Consider the following 7033-nt stretch of genomic DNA (forward strand, 5'->3'; position numbering starts at 1 on the left):
GAAGAAGCTTGCTGTAAGGGGCCTGAATAAACCGCTGAATGAAGAGCTGTGTGTTGCGTCTTCCTTGCTGGCGAGGTTGTGCGCAACAATGGACACTGAACATGACTTCACAAAGGTTCTTCCTCTCAAACATGACACCTTTTCTGCATTCAAGAGACCAGCAAGTGGTCTGCACCTTCAAGAAGCTGTATGCAAACATGCTCTTCACTAGGTGTTTTAATGTCATTAAAGCAAAGTTCTTGACTCTGACAGAGTTCTAGAAGAAACATTTCAGTGTACTCCACTGTATTGATAAAAGCATTGTGAAGATATCACACACTGGAACTTAAACTTAGCCCGGAGGAAACTGTATCCAAAATGAGTCACTGAATGTAACTCAAGGAGTCTGAAGCACAGGTAGTAGAGGAGACTGTGTCTGTGGCAAGAGTGTTGGTCTGGATGTCAGTGGTGCTTCTTAAGAATCATAAGGAGGATCAGGCGATGGAAGAACTTGGTGAACTTCAAAGTGAGCAGCAGAAGGTGCTCACTGAGGAGCATCCACTGAGGAAGGGGAAGACAGGGAAGAGGTGAACAGTGATGCCATAGAATCTATCATGGAAAACAGAATGAGTGGCAGGATTTCTTTGAGAAGCACCCCTCCCCCCCCCCAACATCACTGTAATGAACAGAACGTCCAAGCTGAGGAAAAACAATGTGGTCTCTCATTTCAAAAGGGTTATATAGGAGAGGAAAAAGCAGCTAACATTATACATATTTTCCATCAAAATTGACCCTACAGCCAAGAGGCAAAGATGACAGAGAAACTCTGAAACAGACCTCTCCAATATCCTTGTGGAGTGGGACCCTCCCACCAAAAAATAACCTGATCCTCACCCACATTTCTGTCCTCCAGGCCAGAATTCATCTCTAGCAAGGTTAGCATTCTCTCTCTTCTTCACACTCAACTATTTAGTACTTTGTTTCATATTTTTATGGTTTAAAAAAATTATGGTTCAGAATGGATTAATCTTACTTACAGTAAACTTGATGGAGAAACTTGATTCAGTTCAAACCAAAACCAATTCTTTACCACATTGAACTTGACAAGGAAATTTGATTTGATTTGTGACCAACCTGGTTTGTGACTAGAATCATGAAACAAATTAAGCTCATAAACTGAGAGACCACTGTACATATTAATTAAGAGAACAATCCAACTGGAAGATCAACATGTATACACCAAACAATAGCACATCCAGCTTCATAAAGCAAGTACTATTGAATTGAAAAGACAAATAGAAATAAACATCATTGTAGAGGGGGACCTCAACACCCAACTATCACAAACAACAGATCAACTAGATAAATAATCATCAAAAAAAATCAGAGTTGAATAAATCCTGCACACAGGTTAACTTAATAGACCTACAGTTTTCACCCACACAAAACACTATTTACTTACTTACTTACTTGTTTTCAAGCATGGTCTCATTCTGTAACCCAGGCTGCCCTGAAACTTGTCCAACCTCAGCTTCTGAAGTACTGTGATCATGGGTATGTGCTGCCACATCCAGCAGAACTTCCTTTAAAATATACCACATGCTAGGCAATAAAACAAACTTAAGTAAATGTAAGAGAATTGAAATTATACCATTTGCATCATCCAATTGTAGCAGAAAGAAACTAGAGATCAAGAATAGGAACATGTGAAAACGCACTGAAACAAAATAATGACTCAGATAAATAATGAGTTGCAGAAAACAGACAAGAAATAAGACAGTGTCTAGAAGCAAATGACAATGCCAGCACAACCTACTGGAACTTAAGGGACTCAATTAAGGCAGTCCTAGTAGGGAAGTTCACAGCTATGAATGCTCACATCATAATAACACAGCGAGCCCACATAAATAACCTCATAATGCTTCTTAAGGTCCTAGAAAGATAAGACCTCTAGGCAATCTAAGGAAAAGGGGGAAAATTGATTTTTTTTTTTTTTTTTTTTTTTTTGCGTAATTGGGGATGCCACAATCCTGAGCAATGAAAGCAAAGCAGAGGCATCACTGAAATTAAAAGTTATATTACAAAATTACAGTAACAAAAACTGTATAGAACTGGAGCAAAACAGACATAGCAAGCAACAGAACTGAATTTAGGCTGCATTAGCAACCCCAGATACATTCAACTATTTGATCTTTGACCAAGAAACCAAAAAATATACCGAAGGAAAGACAGCCTCCTTAGCAAATGGTGTGAGAAAAAACTCGCTATCCACAAGCAAAAGGTCGAATCTAGACCCATATCTCTCATCGTATAGTAACATAAAACCAAAATGGATCAAAGAACCAAGTGTTAAAGCAGAATACTTAACCTTCTGGAAGATAAGATGGCCGAATTTTTAAAAACAGGCCTAGGCAAGGTCTTTTGAAAAGAACCTCAGTTGCTCAAGTAATAACATCAAAACTCAGCAAATGGGATCATACCAAATTAAAAAGCTTCTGCCCAGCAAAAGAAACAAACAGAGTGAAAAGAAAACCTACAGAGTAAGAAAATTTTCCCCAGCTCTTTAAAAAACAAAATCTAGTGTCCAAAATATATGAAGAAGTAAAAATAAAATTAGACCCATCACAATGAAAGATCTACTCAATAATAGGGCCAACCAAATAGCTCAGCAGATTAAAGCATCTGCTTACATGGACCCAGCTGCTGGGATTCAATCCCTGGCTTGCAGTACCAGCCCTAACCCTGGGGCGCGCTGAGATGGTGATTAAAATTGGGCATGGTGGAGTGCACCTGTAATCCCAGCTCTTGGGAGGCTAAACACAGGTGGATCACTACAAGTCCAATCTATATAGTGATACCCTACAGACCCTGTACTAATATACAAAAAGAAAGAAAGAAGAAAGAAAGAAAGAAAGAAAGAAAGAAAGAAAGAAAGAAGAAAGAAGAAAGAAGAAAGAAGAAAGAAGAAAGAAAGAAAGAAAGAAAGAAAGAAAGATCCACTCCAAAATGAGCAACTCAAATATATACTTTTTAGAAGAAATACAAGTCGCTAATAAATAGATGGCTAAGGCAGAGATGGAAATTAAAACACTGAGATTCCATCTTACTCAAGAAAAGGTACCTATCACCAAGAAATCACGTAGCTGCAGGGAAAAAGGAAAATTTCTACATCGATGTTGGGACTGTAAACTAGTATAAATGCTATAGAAACCTTCATGGTGATTCCTCATAAAGTTAGAGGTAGACATTCCACTTGACCCAGATATTTCCCTCTTCCTAGGTCTCTTTCAGAAAGAACGATATATTACTAGAGTTATATATGCATACCCATGTTTATACAAACACAACTCTTAATAACTATGTCTTAGCCTATGTATCTCTCAACAGAAGAATGAATGAAGAAAATGTAGTATTTATACATAATGGAGCACTACTTTGCTACAAAGAAGGATAATTTTTAAAGAATAAAAGTAACTAAGAAAACCATTAGAAACAATACAGGATTTCACTAAACAAAATAGGAATTCAACAATGGTAGTTATATTGTGTATTGTTGTCTTCAAATCAGTTAGTCAGATTACCAGATATAAGCATGCAAAATTGGTTCAAAAATTATATAGGATGGAAAAAAATTAAATATTACCTGCTCCTTTTAGTAAGGTAGCAGAAATCAGCAGTACAATTATCCAATCTTCCCTGTTGTTATGGTTTGTGTATAGGTGTCCCCCCAAAAGCCTCATGCCATCCTAGGGCAGCTTCTGGAGTTCATGATTAATTATTGTGGGTGTGGATGCTGTACCTGTTCTGAGGCAGGCACTGTGCATTATAATGTAAGGAGGGATGAGAGGGCAGCTAGCTGCCTGAGCTACTGCCAATCCCTTTTGCTCTTGCTTTGTGCCGCTGCCATGAAAGGTTGCTCTCTGCCATGTGCCCCTCTGCCTTGCAGCCAGCTGAGGGTGGACTGAAACCTCCAGTCACTGTGAGCTAAATAAACCTTTCCTTCCTTCATTATGCATGTCAGGTATTTGTCTCAGCAACGAGAGAAGAGTAACTGAGACACCAGTGTATATACGTATGTCTTTTTCCCTTCCTAGTTTCTTTCTTTTTTCCCTCATTCCAGTTGTTCCTTCCATTAGAGCAGTTTCTCTATAATTTTGAATCACTTGTAGAAAAATGGGTGCACCTGAGACCATAAAGTTAGATGAAATAAATCGGACACACAAGCTTAAGGGTTACACAGCTTCTCTTAAGAAACTCAATATATAAATAAAGTACATAGATAATAAGAAATTGTGAGATGCTGCTTTGCAAATGATGTAGAAAGAAGAAAAGAGGATTTTAAAAAACCTAAGATGTCTTATGCATGTACATGTACCAGCTCTCCAGGAACACTCTAATCATTTCATATTACAATTATGTAATAACTAAAATAAAGCTTTAAAAAGGATGATGGCCAAAATATTGGTGACTTAAATCATAAAGTGTAGCTGGATCTTTCTATCATGCCAAACACAGAAAGACATTTAAGAAATATAAATTTTAAAAGATATAAAACATTTCAACTACATGAGGATTGTCAGTGTCTTGCAATAAAGAGATACATGTTGAGAATCTAAATGAATAGGTAGTCAGATAGATAGAGAGATAAATAGGTAGATCAAGAAAAAATGAGCACAATTTTCAGACTAACAATATCTCTAAGAGGGAAGAGGATGAGCTCAAGAAGAAGCATGTATGGGACATCAAAGATATTTAAGAATGATGGTCCCAGAAGGCAAGAAGGTGCATATATCTAATCCAGGCATTCTGGGAAGGTGAGTCAGAAAGGTCCCAAGTTCAAGTTCCAGCTGAGAAATTTATGAGTTTTGTGAGAACCTCTCTCAAAATAAAAAATAAACAAAGGTTCTCTGATGGTGTAGTTCAATGTAAATGTCCTGAATTTAATTCTCACTATGAAAAAAGAAAGCAAAAAGTGGTAGTCTGTATTTTAGGTTGGACAGGAGGCACACAATTTTTTTCTAGTTGTTTTAGCTGTGTGATTAATGATTATTCTCTCTCCATAAGATCACACACACAAACACACTTTAAACTCATCTATGCTTAAATCACCACAAAAAATAATTTTAGGATTGTTTACTAATTTTCAAAGAACAAGGCCAAAAATCTCTACTCTTTGTCACCTGCAGGAGTATAATATTCACATTTCTCAGCATGTCTTTTTCTGTTCTGCTGCCTCAAAAGACCAAGAACAGAGGAGTTTTCTACGGATGAAGTAACATAAGAACTCTAATCTCTGCTTTGGGAAATTTATTTTAACTAATATGAAGGAGATGAAAAAGCTACAGTTTTCCAGCGTCAGATTTATATACTTAAATTTCATTTGCTTTACAACAATCAGCATGGCACCACGCATGATTTTGCTGAAGGCCAAATGAGCTATTATGTGCAAATTGTGGACTTCTTAAAATCTTTGAATAGGGTAAAATTCACCAGCCTGTAATTTCAGGTACTCCTGCTGGATATTTCTGATGAGAATTTTAGGGGCTGTAGTGTTAGCGTTTGAAAATTTCCAACTCCAGTCAACAACAAAAATCAAAACACTCACAGAGACAGCTTTATACATGCTTTCAATGTGAAAATAGAAATTTAATCAAAATAACATTTATCTAATAAGCACCTTCTGCTTCGTTTATTCTGAGTAGTCAAGGTGATCTTAACTATACTGGCAGCTATGTTCTCTGTTAGGTTTACACAGCTCAGCTTTGCTGATACTGAGAATCTATTAGAATTTTTTTCTCCAAAAGCAAGTGGATAATTCTTAAAGTAGCCCTACTAGATTTCCTATGAATCTATAAATTGTCTAGTTCCTTAAGTATTGGTAAAAAGTTCCACCATATTTTGCCAACAGACTATCAGGCAGCTAAAGTTTTTTCTATCAAATATAAAAGCAAAATTAAATTAAATTATGGTCTGATTACAATTAATTACTACTATATTACTGCTATCATCAGATCAGCACCTTGCTGCTATCTATAAGAGTGTTCCATAAATGCTGAGTTTGATATATTTCATTCAATTCCTAACAACCTCACACAAGGAATACTCAGAAGGAAAGAATTGTACTGTGCCCTTAAAACAACCAGCTCAGAATCTGCCCGAATAAAAAGGCACAAGTACAACATATCCTGATGTTGCTTTATGGCCCAATAAACTACAAGGTTATAGATTAGTCAATCTGATAAATCCACTGATGGTTTTGTGGTTCTGTGATCAGTGTGCAAGGATTTTTATAGCTCTGTAAAACACAAGACAGCTTTACAACCCAAGACTAAACCTCTGATAAAGAGAAAAATAAAAAGCATACACATATTAAAAGAATCTCCAAAAGTCACAGAAAGATGTATTTACATATTATAATCACACATCTAGAATCCAGACCACTGTAAGGTACAGATAGTGAGATTTTTTTCCCAAGGTACAATTTGCAAATTATTCATGCTCATTATAATAAATCAAGGTGATTGTTGGTTGCTAAATGTCTATAGGAAACAACAGAAATCTCAGCAGTATGATTGCATTAGTTGCATTTTATTATATTAGAGTTCCTTTAAAACTGAAAACAAAATCTGATGGTGTACCAGGCAGAGTTTCATTAGAGGAAGAGACACAACGCAAGATGTATGAATGTATAAGAAATTACAAGACTGGCTTGCGACGGTCAGCCACAGAGTCAAATAATGAAACATGCAGAGGGCATCTGCACACTGGACACTGAAGGATTCAGCCCAGGGTCCAGAGCTCACTGCAGTGTTCCACCCATTTCTGTATCAGGAAGTCAAAGTGTCTGCAATGGAAAGTTGATGAGCCTACAGCAGGAGGCTGAAGGATCCAAGGTGGAGGCTGAAGAGTGTGCACTCGAAGCCAGGAGACAACGTCCTATCTGACTGTAAAGACCAGAGCTTCTCTGAGGAAATGGGGCACCCCATCCTTCTTCCGTTCCCTTTCATATCCTTTGAATGATGAGCCGCTGTAGGGTGGGGCCTCCACACCCGAG

The sequence above is a fragment of the Octodon degus genome, unplaced genomic scaffold (assembly GCF_000260255.1).
Source record: "Octodon degus isolate 3935 unplaced genomic scaffold, OctDeg1.0 scaffold00001, whole genome shotgun sequence".
Lineage (NCBI taxonomy): Eukaryota > Metazoa > Chordata > Mammalia > Rodentia > Octodontidae > Octodon > Octodon degus.